We start from the raw sequence: 14,541 nt of genomic DNA on the forward strand, positions 1-14,541 counted from the left end.
ACCAGAGGGCCAAGGAAAGAGAACAAGCCACAGATACATTCACAGGCAAAGCTACAGAAAGCAATGCAAGAATTTTAAGCCTACCACATCAGAAGGATATACAGTCATTCTAATAACAAAACTTAAGGCACAGCTCCCTGAACCTCTAAGGAAACTCCCACAATTAATTTGTTTCTCTTGAGTTAGTGAGAAAACTCAGCTCATGGAAGAACTCTGGTCTGGAGTAAAGACAGGCCAAGGACTGCATAGCTCATATCTGGGGAGGGGGAGCTGTGTGTGTGCACAGTCCAGAGAGGAGATGGAGAAGGCATCACTCTCATCAGGCACTAAATATTGTATCAGAGCCTCTGGAAATAACCTCAGGTAGAAATCCAACATTAGGGCATGAGAAAGTAAATTTGGCACAGTTTAGAAGGCATGTCACAAATAACCTGCATTTTATAAGAGCTATGGTTGCTGTAGAGAGATATTATCCAATGAACTAATTAAAGCATTCTCTTCCACTTCTTTTAAAAAATATAGTGATTAGAGAACAAATACCTTTACAGATAGTTACAGCAAGACAATAGAAATAGTTTGTATTGTTCCACACTTGTACTTTTAGCAGCTTATCTCAATCAAACTCTCCCAGAGGTAAATAAAAGCTCTATTTGAAAGGAACTCTAGAAGTAGTTACCAAATTCTCTAGATGAAAAATCTGAAAAGAAGTTCATGTGCAATTTAAAAAGTCTGTTCTGCTAGAACAAGTGTGCAGATGCAAACTCACCGTGTGCAAGCCCCTCGAGATTGTACCCGCGCTTCCACTTGGATTTACGATACATAACCAGAGCCCGGCGCGCAGGGGGGGGCACGGGCTGGGGCTGGCAGAGCTGAGCTCAGCTAGCTGCTACTGCAGGCACGACAACGCTTTCAACACTGCGAGAGAAAGCCAGAGTGAGACCACGTGGTTAAGCCCCATCTATTGGAATATGAATCCCAACATTACCAGTTATATTGTGCCTGGGCCAGTCTGATCCTCGCTGCTGGGCCAAAGGCAGCAACTGTGGTGTAATCACCCCAGAGATACCTTGGCTTGCTGGTGGTTGCAGCTGGGCACTGAACAAGTCCAAGCTTGTTAGGAACTCCGTTTACCTCAGGAGAGCTTCAGGCGATGGTGAAGAGAAAAAGGAGATGGATTCTGCTGGAGGATTTAATGTCCACAGGTTTATTCCATGGTTACAGAGGTCTGAACGTGGGCAACTGCTCCAACAGAACGCTGACCCCATGGCCTGATCACCTTTTTAAGCTCAGGGACAGGGGGAGGGGAGGGGACAGAGAGCCACCCAACCAGGTGAGAGGGGCAGGGTCTCAGGGGGGGATGACACCTAGACAGGCCAACGACCCCTGGGCATAGGGGCATCTTTTGAACTTGACCAACCACACAACGCCTTGCTGGAATGTTAAGCCTGATTGACAGGACTCACTCAGCATGGGGGCAAGAGGGAAGGGAGAGAGGTATAGGCACAACTGGGGAAGGAACCCGGAAGCTTAAGACACACCGCAACACCCATCCCCATCAGCAATTGAGAACTGCCAGCTGGCAGAGGCACAGGTAGGAGATCCACCTGCCGCTCACAGCCACTGTAAGGAATGGTTTCCTAGAGGTTGGCTCAGTGTCTCCCACAATAAACATGTCTTTGAGCACAGCATACACCCTTCTCTCCAGTCAGTACTCCTAGTGCAAAGCAGCTCAAATGCTCAGTTCTTCAACATTATTGAGGGAATTCAGTTGCCAGTTGGTGTTCTCAGAATTCACTGAAATTGAAGAATATGTTCTGGAATTATACTGGATAAGTTATAGTTTTACCGTCGACTGCCAGTTGCAGGTAAGCATTAGACAAGTGCTGTCAGCAGACACCCTGGCTGTGTTACTCAAAACCATGAAAAATAAAGGGATGAAAGGGCTGGCTCTAACTTCAAACTACTTAGAGTAAGGGGAGTTGGATCAGATGAACTCCAGAGTTCCCTTCTAAATTCTTCTCTTCGTTGACAAACCTGGCCACTAGCACAGAGGCATGAGCTTTGCATGCAAAGACAGAAGCCCTGCATGACAGAGCTGTTATTTATCACCTATTTCCATGACTGCAGGAATGCCTGACCTTAGCTGCTAACATATAGCAGGAACACACTCTGCAGTTAAACAATTTCAAGGTGGCACAAAGCACTGCTGCCTGCAGAAGCAGCAGGCCTGCCTGTGGCCCAGCAGCTACGTGGCACAAGGTTCTGCTCAACCATGATTTCCACAGACCCACCCTTCACACTGTTTCTCAACTGGATTTACTCAGTGATGAGTGCACCTCAACAGATGACAGGAACCAGGAGTTGGGACCACCTTCCACAAAACTGTACTCGTTTCCAGAAAAATAGTAAAATTGTGCATTTTTAAATGCATGGACTAATTAATAGTGAGAGAACAGGAAATAATTTATTTCTGAGCAGTACTTAAAAGCTATGTTAAATCTTGAAAATAAAAGAAAGTTTACTCCCATTTTTAACTAGAGCTAACTTTGTTTTCTGTATACTCATTCTTCCATTCAACTTTTGTTCTTTTAAGTAGCAGAATCTATATTAATCAGTAAAAGACTGCTTAGTACAGCAATAATCTTATTAGCATGCATATGGAGTTAAAACTAAGCTTTTATGAAGGATGTTGTAAAATTAAGCTTGAAAACAAGCACAGTAACAGCAACAAATGAAAAAAAATTAAAATTCTGTCTCAGCTACAAAAACACATTGGAACAATCTATAGTTCTGTCTTGATCAAGGCTTAGTCATTTCCTGTACACTTCTTTTCTTCCCATGGCAGTATTTTGTCTGCTCACATTAATGCAAGGTACCTCAATCAGTTGCTACAATAAAACCTGGGATACACCAACATTAACACAGGTTATGGTCCAGTTGGAAAACTCTTCCACCAACAATTCTTCTGAACTGGTCACTTGGTTGCATGATGGGAAAGCATCTTCTGACTCTGCCTGGCAAAGATAACCTGCAGAAACCAAACAGTCCCCAACAGAGACTCCAGTACTCTGTTGGGAGTGGAAGGAGAAGACAGGTGTAGACACAGTCTCTGAAGATTGTGAGGTAATATCTGAAGATTGTCAAAGCTTAAGTAACATTCCCAAAGACTCATCAGTATCTCTGGGATGAAGTAAAGTCTGAAATATAAACTATGGCTGAGAACTAGACACCTGACTTAAACCCATGCTTAGTACTTCAGCATAAGAGTGAGGTCTAAGAAAAACCACCAACTGCCATGGTTAAGCTTACAATACAAACTAACTGGGAATTCCCACATACTTTAACTACAAGGATTATTATTGACAGGGAATGTAGAACACATTGTGATTTTCAGTCTCTGTCAAGAGAGACTCCCCACTCAGATGTGGGTCTCTGAAGCACTGAGCAACTTCACCCTCTGCTAGAGTTGTTAAAGTTGCAAAGCAGAAACCAGACTGCAGCCTCAGCAGGAGGAGTGAAAGGGAAAACCCAGGTTTCACCGAATGCCATGCTGCTCCACATCAGCACAATGGAGGGGAATCCTGCTCCACTCCGAGTGCTATGAGCCACCTGGCCAGAAGCCATGCTTATGCATAGCTACTTGGCCTTGAGGGTTGAAAATAAAAAGATGAAGAGCCAAAATTTGTGGCCAGCAGACACAGCTGTCAGGCAGGGATAGGCAGACCTAAGGACTGTAGCATTACAAATGCTCCAGCCCATACTGGTTGGAAGTTTGCATTTTATCCTATTCTTTTCCTCAGTTATTTCCTTCCTTTCTTTGTCTACCTACCACAATTCCTACTTGTGCTCTGCTTCTCTCCCCTACCTCATCCTTTTTTGTCTCTTCAGAATTCAAAGTATTTCTCTCAGGCTTCTTTCTATTCATACAGCATGGAAGTGCTGAGAAACCAAAGTTTACAATTTTTGGTATGTTCAGCTTCCTGTCTCAGGATTTTATTAAAATCAAGTTTCTTGAAAGATGGTTGACAGACTTTGCTTTTAACACTGTCCTCAGTCACAACATATCAGTCAGTATTGAAGGAAAGAGCTCACAAATAACACAGTGTGCTGATTTAGCTTCTACAAATGGAGAGTCTGGCCACTGCAGAGATGTCTGATCTACAGCTCTGACATGAACACTCCCCAGCCACACAAATAAAAACTGTCATGGTTCTCCCCCAAACTCCTGCAGGGACAAAAATTAAGATGATAGCAGATTGGATGGAACAGCTCTAAGAAAAATCAATAACAGTAACTGTAAAATCTAAAATTAAAGTAAGTCTGGTTTTGATGCTTTCAGTACACACGGTACATTAAATTTGGCATAAGCCCAATGGAACATGAAGTACTTGTGGACAATGTCTGCCAAGAGCCAGAAATACAGTACTTAGTCTTTAAAGAACAAACAGAGAGCCTCAGTTCATTTCTACTTTATGCATCTGAAAAAAAATTAAATCAAGGTGATCTGAGGGAACATTTGTATTAAATCTAATTGGCATGCTTTGTGCAATGCTGAATGGAACCCATGCCCATTGGCAAAGAATCACTATTTGTCATTCTGTAATCCCTTCCACTTGTAACAAAAGGGTACAAACAGATGTTAGACCTCCCCACATTCCAAAACGCTGTGCTTGCCTGCTCAGCATCAGGTTTGTGCCTCACATAAGCTTTCAGCCTGGTCCTCAGTCATGGTGACACTTCTGAACATCTGACACAGTGAAAGCGGAAGAAAAATGGGAAGCCTGAACTGAGGGAACTCAGGCTGCACTGTCATTTTTTTCACCCCCCTTCCCATTTGTTGGCACTTCATTAGTTTACATGCCTCAAAGCAGAGCAAGGTTTGTAGCTTTAGTAGCTGAAGAGTTACTTGCATTTCTGTAGCAGACTCCAAACATTAACAAATTCAGAATCAGCACACCTGTGAGTTCCTTACCTTTCTTAAAATAAGGACAAAAAAGAGACAAGCCTGCCATCCATCTGGGGCTTTGGAGACATCCTGCACCATCCCAGCACACAGGTTCCTCTCCCTGCCATCTTCCATGCCCTGTGCTCTTTGCTAACTGAACAGGAGAGCAGAGCACAATTCCAGCTTTGTTATGGCTCAGCCACAGCCCTGCTTGGGAAACTGGAGCAGCAAGAGAAGAAGAAATAGGCAATGCTACACTTGACAGCAGCCCAAAGTAAGGCAAGAAACTCATGCCATCTCTCTCTACATGTTAGCCAAGCACTATCTGAATCTTTAAAGCTGTTATTTCTTGGTGATTGAGGTTCTGAACTATATAAAGCAGCCAGATAAATGTGACTTTTACTCCTCCTCATTAACAGCTGTAAAATAATAGCAGAATGTCTGCAATACTTGCTATTGTGGAGACTGTAAGACTCAAGAGGCTGAAAGACACCGGACACGTGATAATTAACACGATAATATTCACTCCTCCCCATGACTGACCTCTCTTGGCTTTAACCTAAGCATTAACTCTTCCCTCACCTTTTGGATCAGGCTCCTCTCTCTGCTCCTGTTTATACTTGGCAACTTGAATGAGTCCCTCCCCAAAGTTGGGGGAGTAAGAGAAAGGCAACAAAACTTTTTGTAATGCTTCTCTCCAGGCAGAGGTTCCTCTTGCTGTCTATGCACATCTCAGAAAAGTGATATATGAATACTTATTTCAGTGAGGAAAAAATTAAATAGCCCATATATATTGGCACAGGAATTCAAAAGTAGTTGCTGTATCTAAGTCACAAATGGTTTGTAAGCCCACACTTTCTACTAGAGCACCCTGACCTTTCTCAGCCAGCAGTGAGAGGTACAAGAACCTACCCTGTGTTCACATCTGCTGCTCAGAAACTCTTTGACAAACCTAAAATACTGGCCACAATACTGACTGCATAAATATGCACACGTGCAAGGAAAAAAAAGGATAAAAATAAAAGCTATTTCTGCATTTATTTGCCTGCATGATCAAGTTCAGTTCCTCAACTTCAGCAGGTGGCTGACAGCCTTAATACAGTAATACATCACTTCTTTCAAAATAGACAAGAGAAAAACCCCCACAAAGTTGTTTCTCTCATCATGGTACACTCCAGCCCTCAGGAACAACCCTGAGCAGCTTACAGAAACCTCACCCAATAGGCACCAGCTCACGCTGCACCAAAAGGGAAAGCTCAACTGGAATGGTATTTCACATCCACCAAATGCAGCACCTAATAAATACTAAAACAACTCATGTGGGCTACCAGCAGCATAGCAATTACCTTATTAAAGAAAAAACAAAAACCCAGTATGATGGATCCACCTACTACAGGAATCAAGAGATGATGACTTGGCCATGAAAGCACAAAGGTGATCACCTGTCTTCAGACTAATTTGCATTACAATGTCATTTGTCTTAGGCTTGGTCTGCTAATCCCAGGGTATGAAGTGCAGTTATAAAAAATATGATATGATATGTGTCTGTGTGTGTATATATATGTATTAAAAGACAATCTTTGAACTTTAAGAGACACAAGGACAGCAGCCTGGAGCAGGAAGCAGTGTTTATCTGAAGTGTCAGCACTACCATCACAATGTGCCTCAACATTATCACATGAGAAAAAGAACAAATGAAACATTAAGTGTCTGCTCTTGGGCATTCTGGCTCTCTGCACTGCCTACTGCAGAGCTGTCACACCTTTGCCCTGTTAAAAAGCAGTTTTTAACTGACTGTCTCCAAGTTTCAGGCCATTCAAGCTGGTTGTCTCCCAGCTCTTTATTGAAAGCACATTAAATAAGTACCCCAACAATTAGTGGCTGCTGAAATTAGGTGTTACCACAATGGCTTGATTTACAGCTGGACTATTATCTTCTCCCCTTGTTACTATTCAACTGCACACACAGTGTGCTCATGCCACCTGTGGGCATGGTACAGTTTTTTGTGGACTTCTGAAAGTAGCATCCTAAATCTGAAACCTAATTACCACAAAAGCTTCATCATGGAGATTAAAATAGCAGTATTGGTTGAACAGTCCATAACTCTGGCTTCTCAAATATTGAGTCAACTACTCTAGTTTCTGACACAAGGAGGAACTCTCCCAGCTTCTATCAGAAGGTTTTGTAGCATGTTCCTAAATTCAAAAGATGGCAGTTGCCCAGCAAAAAGGAGTTAGACCCAAATCCAAGAGGGAGCACATACCCTACCTCCAATATTAGTAAGGGCCAAAGCCACTTCACTCTCATGCACTGCAGCACAAAGTTTAAAGTCATCTTCTGCTAACTTTAAAGTACAGCAGCAATCCAAACACAGCAACTCAAATATCTACCTGCATTTACTTTCTTCCACATTGAGCACTCCTCAGAGTATTTGAAGTGGCTCAGGAAAAAAGTAAACCAAACCAAAGAAAAAAAATAAGTGGGAAATGACAGAACTGACATTTTTAGAATATAGCAGTTTATCCCAAGAGGGGCATTAAAAAAGCAAAATGAGCAGCAAGTTTTTTAAAAGTAAGTAAATTAGTTATAGTAAGCCTCCATATATGATGAATTGTGCATTTTTACCCCTAAGCTCATACCAAATAAACAGTTCAGCTCCATGATCTGACATAGGGATCACTGCTTATTTTCCCTGTTGAAACTTGTGTTAAATGATGATTAAGACAATAATTATTCTTGAAAAAATATTGCATGGAACTACAACTGCTTCAGATAAGTGGAAAGGATATTAAGGTAGTGTAAGACAAAAATCTAAGTATACCTATTAACACTTAAAGAGAAGAGGAACCTTGAGATTTCTTAGCAGAAATTCTTCAGGGGCCACTTTTATCATTTAACATGAACAATGTGTCTTAAAGAAGATACAGATGCAGTACCCAAGCTTGTATGATTTTAAAAATCAAGTCCTTACTGTTCAATACTGCTAGACTATTAAAACCAGAAGGATCTGGGAACAGAGAAAGTGGGCATTTGGAAAGGCATGATCTCAACACAAGGAAAGGAACTACCAATATATGGAAGCCCCAGCCTAGCTTTGAGACTGGTTAAACCTTGCCTTGCAGTGCCCCAGAGGATGTGATGTTTAAGGGGGCCCTATGTGCAGGCTGCACAGGCACAGCAGGGGCTTTCCTAAATCCCACAGCTCTACCCAGGTGCCTTGCAAGCTGCTCCACACATCACTGATGAATTCCTGGGCAAAGATGGCCAGCTGGGTGAAATGTTTCAAGCTGAACCTAACCCAGAGATGCCAGTTTGACTGCCCTGACCCAGAGAACAATGAAGCCATTCGTGGTTTTGGCCCAGATCAAGGGGTTACCATCCATGGGGATAAGCTGGCAGGGACAAACCAACCCAACAGCTGCAACTTTGCAGTTGCTCACTGCATGGTTCAGATAATTAAGCAGAAACACTGAAGAGACAAGCAGGGCAGTGTGAGATGTACAAACCACATCACCAAGTTTGTCCTCACTATGCCTTCACAAATTCTTGCAGGCCTTGAGCCCCACCAATGTCAAATCTCAACAGTCTTCTCAACAAAAACCAAATCAGTGCCCTCAAATTCAAATTCTATTCCCTACCTTGTCCATCAAGTAAGGCAAAAAGGTACCCCAGCTCAGAAAAGAGCATTTTAAAGCATTTGTAATAAAACCCAAAGGGTTATATAGTTACAGAAACATTACAAATTTGAAATAGAAGCAGTTAAGTACATCCAGACAGGTGAATCAATTGGCAATGGAAGGAAAAAACCCATTGACAGTGGTCTACCTAAAAGAAAATTTTGGCTAGGCAGGGATTTGTGCTTTATTATTTTTCTGGGTTTTGGTTGCTTTGGGGTATTTTTCTGGTTTTGTATCTTCAAGTCCTAGCTCCAACAAACTATCCCCTACAGAATCCTACTTTACTAACTTACTCCAAACCCATAACCTGCAAGTACCTACACATTCATATATCCCAGTCACACAAAACCTCAATAAATCCACAAAATATTAACTAGTAGCTATTCATATTATCAACCACCCTTAATAATAACAAAAAAAAAATATTCCAGAGATCATTTCTGGTTTGGCCCTTTTTAACCACAGTCTTTCAATACCCTCCTTGCTGTTCACACATATACACACACCCTGATGTAGCCAGACCAGCATCTCCCTGCCCCAAATATCTCTATTAAAAAAAACCCCTCTCACAAGGAATGCTTTTCTCCCTTCTAAAAACACATTTATGCAATTAACTTCTACAAACAAGGCTGGCACAGAAAACCATCTGGTTGGCATGGCTGTCTAGCCAACACCAAGGCAGACCAAGAGCACTTGGAGCCAGCATTGACACATATCCCAATTCTTCTACAACATATACAGGTGAACAAGGAAAGTGAGTGTGAATTGAACAAATCCTCTTCCTGACAGGAATATAATTACTGGACCAGAGTGAGAGGTTTTGACCGCCTCTAATCTAAAAACTGCAATATAGCTTTAATTAGAAGAGTAAAATTATAGGATACTCCCACTCCTGAAACCACAGCCAGAAATTCACTGCAAGGTTTAGTCCACTCTGCTCTGGAGTATGAGATTCAAGCCCAAAATTCAGCATTTACATAAGTACCATGGGTGGCATTCAAGTCCCTGTGATTAAATCCAGCAGCATGGATTAAAAGCAAGGTCAGCAGATTAACTTTTATTACCTGTTCCTGCACTGTGCCGTGCTCCTGCATGGCAGGCTGCAGAGGACACCATCAATCCTTAACCAAACACTCCCAGCCAGGCACTGCACTCAGCCCCAACCAAACAAGCTGCTGACTCGCTCACACTGGAGCCCACGTCCCCAAGTGCCACCTCACACGGCAGCCAGGAGACACTGCTGGAGCAGGACTGGTGCTGATGAGCACCCACCGCCAGCACAGGGTGCCAGCAGGGGACAACACTTTCTCCTGCAAAGCCTGGAGCTTCCAGTCAGCTATTTCACAATGCCTCACCGTACAGGGTTATTCCAGAAAGGGCACTTTGAGCAGCCAGGAACATTTGGTGCTCCAAATCACGTCACATGGGTCAGCAAAAGAGGGCCATGCCACAGGGCTCACCTAGGCAGCCCAAAGGCTGTGCACTCACTCATGCAAAGCACGCAAGAACCTCTGCCTGCCTGAAGGAAAAGCTTCTTTTCAAACCAATAACAATACAGGATACTTGTGAGAGAACATACTCATAGTGTGCAAAACAGTCATTTTTCTGGAAATCAAGTTATTGTCAAAGAGTTTTTACTGTTTTTAGCAGAAGGCAGAAACAAGTAGAGCTTGCCTTTTTTTTTTAAGTTTCAGAAGGATTTCTAGCAGGAAAAAGCTTCCATCTTTTTTAATTTGAAAGGTAGGCTTTTTAATACATAGATTGAAACATTTTAAAGAAGAAACACAATCACTTGTAGCTACTAATTGCCATTACAAAATGTTAAGGCCACAACAAACGTGCCATGATGCTCCCCTATTGTCCCAGCCCACCCCAAGGAACCACTGGACAGCCCACAGCAGCACAGGGACAGGGAAATGCATCCACAACCTGCCCACCACCTCCTGAGAGGCACAGAGCCACTACAGCTTTGCCTGACACCATTTTTTGTAACTAAATTGCTGTTTGACTTTCCTCCCCATGAATCTTTACACCCAGGTGGACTAACTGGGCCTGACTGGAGGTGCAACATTAATTTCAGTGGGACTGGGGAGCTGCAGCAGCAGTGTGACACTTCCTGGTGCACCCTGCTAACCGGCAGGTTGAAAGGAAACAGAAACACGAGCAGATGGAAACATGCTCACGTTTTTCCACTGAAACTCAGCAGCGTTCAGCCGTGCTGACCTACTTCCTACCCCGTATCTTTGCTGTCACTTCCTCTGACAGTTTGTCAGCACGCTTGTGAATGTGGAGATCAAGGAATGAATGTCTGGGAGGCAAAGGAGCTGGACTTTTTCATCCTGATCATCAGTCAAGACTTTTACAATCTAACCAGCAAGGAGCACGGTGACCAGCCAGCAACAAGTACCTCCAATTACTGGCAGCCAGCAGGAATTGCTGATCACTGTGTAATTTCACTTACAAGTATGCACTTAAAGGTGACTGATTTCTTATGAAACACCCTCATTCTCCCTTTTTTTGCTCAGGGCATGGATTAGCATCTACAACAGCTTTGGGTTTTCCACTTTCCTGTATTCCAGAGGTCCTGACTGAAAAGGCATTTTATATCAAAAAATACTTGTAATTAGCTCCTTACAAATGAATAAGAGTTTTAAATACCACTGGCTCCAAGCACATGATCCTCTATTTTGTAACTACAAACTCAGCCACTAGTTGTAAATGCTGAAGTGAAAGGATCCTGTTTTCCATGTCTGGTTTCTTAATAGAAACCAATATTGCCTCCAAAATACAAAATGGTTGTAGCAAAGGTAGTACATTAAATTTGTCTTTAACTGGAATTACCCTAGTAGTTACAAAAAATGTAAATTTCTAAGATGAACACCAGCACGGTGACCTGCTGTGTTGAGAAATACATTCCAGTGTTTAGTAAGAATGGAAACATTCATGAGGTGCGTGTTACACGACTTTACTCAGCGTAACAGTAGGTGCTCCTACATGTTTAATTCATTTGAAATAGGAGATGCTGAAGCTCAAGGTACCCAGCAGCAACCTACATACAATCAAAATGCATTCCTAAAGCTTCCTGCCAGGCCATTCACACGACTTCAAAGAGTTAGGACACTTCTCCTGCACAGCACCAAGAGAGCTTAATTTTCCAACTACCAATGCTCAGTTTTCAGCAAGCCATGCTTTTTCATGGGGGAAAGGACTGTGGTGGAGAGGAAAGGGGGAAATGTCCTGGGCAGACGTCTAAACTTCGGCTCCACATTACTCACTCCAAAATTGTGGGCCTAAAACATTACAAAGCCGCACAGACCGCACAACAACACATGCAAACGAAGATGTGGGCAGCCCGTCCATCGCCACTAACCTACAGAGGCGCCTTCTGGAACAAAAAGCAACTCAAGATGTGTCATCAACAGGTCATCTGGCTGCTTCTTTGTGGGAAAAAAAATCCGAAACGCTGCTGAACAGAAACCGGAAACGGCTTTTTTTTCCCCGGGTCTCCCCCCGCCTCCCATACGCGTTCAAAATGAAAAAAAAAAAAAAAAAAAATAAACCTATCGTCCTTCAGATGTAGGAGCGCCAGCTTCTAGCTAGCTGAAAGGCTTTGTAATTTTCCTTACCAAGTAGTGTTTTCAGGGCAGAGGAGTCCCAGAAAAAAAATACCAAAAAGGGGTGGCCTGTAAGGCCAGAAACAGCAGCATTACAGCCAGACTGCTTTTTGCTCGCGTGTATTCCAGAAGCTGCATTTTGCAGAGGTGAAGTAACTGCAGATTTCGAGGTGGTATTTAAAACAAAAACAAGGGGGGTAGGGGTAAGAAAAATGCTTCCGGTATAAAAACGTGACTGTTTTAAAATATACCATTTATCAGAGGAAAATTATTCAGCTAAAAAACACAACTGGTCCTTCTCTTCCCTGCCTTTTGAATATCTTCTCTACAGCTGTTGCAGGCAGAAACGTCCCCCTCGTACTAGATCATGAAAACATATTATTTAACTAGGTGAAAACAAGAGTGAAAAGAAAAACCGGACACAAGTTGCACTGGACGGCGGGCTGCTCACAAAAGAGCCAGGGCTGAGGAGATGGGAGAGAAACGCTGCAATTTCCCAAAGAATCTTAAAATCAAAGACACAACTTACCCACCGCCCAGTTAGATTTTTTCAGAGTAAAACATCATCAAATTTGGAAGAGCTAGGGATTTAAAAAAAAAAAAATCCAAAGAAAAAGAAGCAAGCTTTCCCAGAAAGATCTTTCAGGTTAACAACAGGCAAAGAAAATCCCCCTTTGTTTTGTTGTCACCCGCCTGCGTGCTGCTCCCATTCCGCGCTCCGGCACGGGAGCTTGCGATCAATGGACTTGGCGGGGGAGGCGGGGGGAGAACTCGCTCTCACCCCCAAAAAATACACATATACCGCCGCCCCCGCCAAAAAAACCCATCCACCCCCGAATTCAACAGAACCCTGGTGCTCAAGTATTGAGAGACTTTTTTTTTCCTATTTTTTTCAGTGATGTTTTTCCCGAGAGCAGACGGCTCGGCAGCCGCTCCATGACAAAGAGCTTCCCCAGCACATTCAGCCCCAGAGCGGGGCCAGCTCCGGGCGGGTGGGAAGCAAAAAAAAAAAAAAAAATTAAACAAAAAAAGACCAAGAAAAAAAAGGCAAAATAAAATAAAAGAAAACAAAAACTTCCCAAATCCCGGTGGGGAAAAAAAAAAAAGAAAAGAAAAGAACGGTGAATTATTTTAGGAGCAACCACAACAAGGGAGCCCTGCGAGGCGCAGTACAAAGCGCGCAGGGCGGCGGGAGGGGAGGAAGGAGCCCGATGAAGGCAGGGAAGGGGCAGGCCCCGGGCAGGCCCCCCAGCCCTGCGGCAGCGGCGCGGGGATGGGGCTGTGTCGCGACAGGCGCGATACTCACCGCGGGGAGGAAGGAAACGCGCACAAGAGGCACCCCACGCCGGCAGGCCGGGAGCGGGGGGAAGGGGCAGCCTCAGCCTCCTCACGGCCGCGCGGACGGCGATAGTTCTCACTGGGCGACAAGGGGAGAAGCCTCAGAGCGTTCACCTCCGACGGGCCGGAGCTGGAGCCGCAGGTCGGGAGCAGCTGCCGAGAAGCGGCCGCGGAGCTGCAGCCGATGCCGATGGACGCCGCCGGCTCCGCCGCCCTCACACCGACTACCGCGCGCCGCCCCCCGCCCCGCCTCACCGCGCGGACACCGGCGGGGCGGGGCCTGAACCGGGACACGCCCCCTGTCTGCCCCGGGGCATGGCGGGAGTTGTAGTCCCGTCCCTGCGCGCCCGCTCACCTGCGTGCAGGTGTGTGTGCCTGTGTGCAGGTGTGTGTGCCCCTGTGCAGGAGTGTGTGTGTGTGTGTGTGTGTGTGTGTGTGTGTGTGTGCGCGCGTGCGTGTGCGCACCCGTGTGGAGGTGTGTGTGTGTCTGTGTGCCAGTGTGTGTCCGTGTGCAGGTGTCTGTGTGCAGGTATGTGTCTGTGTGTCTGTGTGTGTGTGCAGGTGTGTGTGTGTCTGTGTCTGTGTGTGTCTGTGTGTGTCTGTGTGTGTGCCTGTGTGCAGGTGTGTGTGTGCAGGTGTGTGTGTCCATGCGCAGGTGTGCAGAGACTGAATCAGGTGTTAAGTGTTTCTGCACAGGAGAGGCTCTGGGGTTCCGTTTTATTATTTAGAGGACTTTCAGTGCTAACTCCTGGAGAGAAAAGGATGGCAAGCACAAAGTGAACATAGAGCTGAGCACTGTTACTGACAATAAAACTGCTCTCTGGCACAGAAGATTAAAGAGAGCACTGAGGGCCCCTGCACACGGGGGGATGAGGACAAGAACCTGTATTTATCAATGGTGATGGATAGTTGGGTGATTGTCATTAGCTCTCCTGAAACTGACTTGGGCTTACAAAATATGTCTGGT

The 14,541-nt window shown here is 44.5% G+C and overlaps 1 protein-coding gene across 2 annotated transcripts in view; it reads right to left on the reverse strand.

Annotated features, from left to right (window-relative positions):
• Window positions 1–13,722, reverse strand: part of PELI1 (pellino E3 ubiquitin protein ligase 1) — a 43,756-nt gene extending 30,034 nt beyond the window's left edge. The window contains exon 1 of one of the 2 annotated variants that reach the window (XM_054290481.1): window positions 13,543–13,722. The gene's annotated coding sequence lies outside the window, so the exon portion shown is untranslated. Of the gene's footprint in view, window positions 1–766; window positions 809–13,542 lie in introns of those variants that run through there. The other variant, XM_054290477.1, reaches the window with a different exon arrangement.
• Between the last annotated feature and the right edge of the window lie 819 nt (window positions 13,723–14,541).

The sequence above is a fragment of the Melozone crissalis genome, unplaced genomic scaffold (genome assembly GCF_028551555.1).
Source record: "Melozone crissalis strain CALT ecotype California unplaced genomic scaffold, PUWL_Pcris_2 ptg000081l_1, whole genome shotgun sequence".
NCBI lineage: Eukaryota > Metazoa > Chordata > Aves > Passeriformes > Passerellidae > Melozone > Melozone crissalis.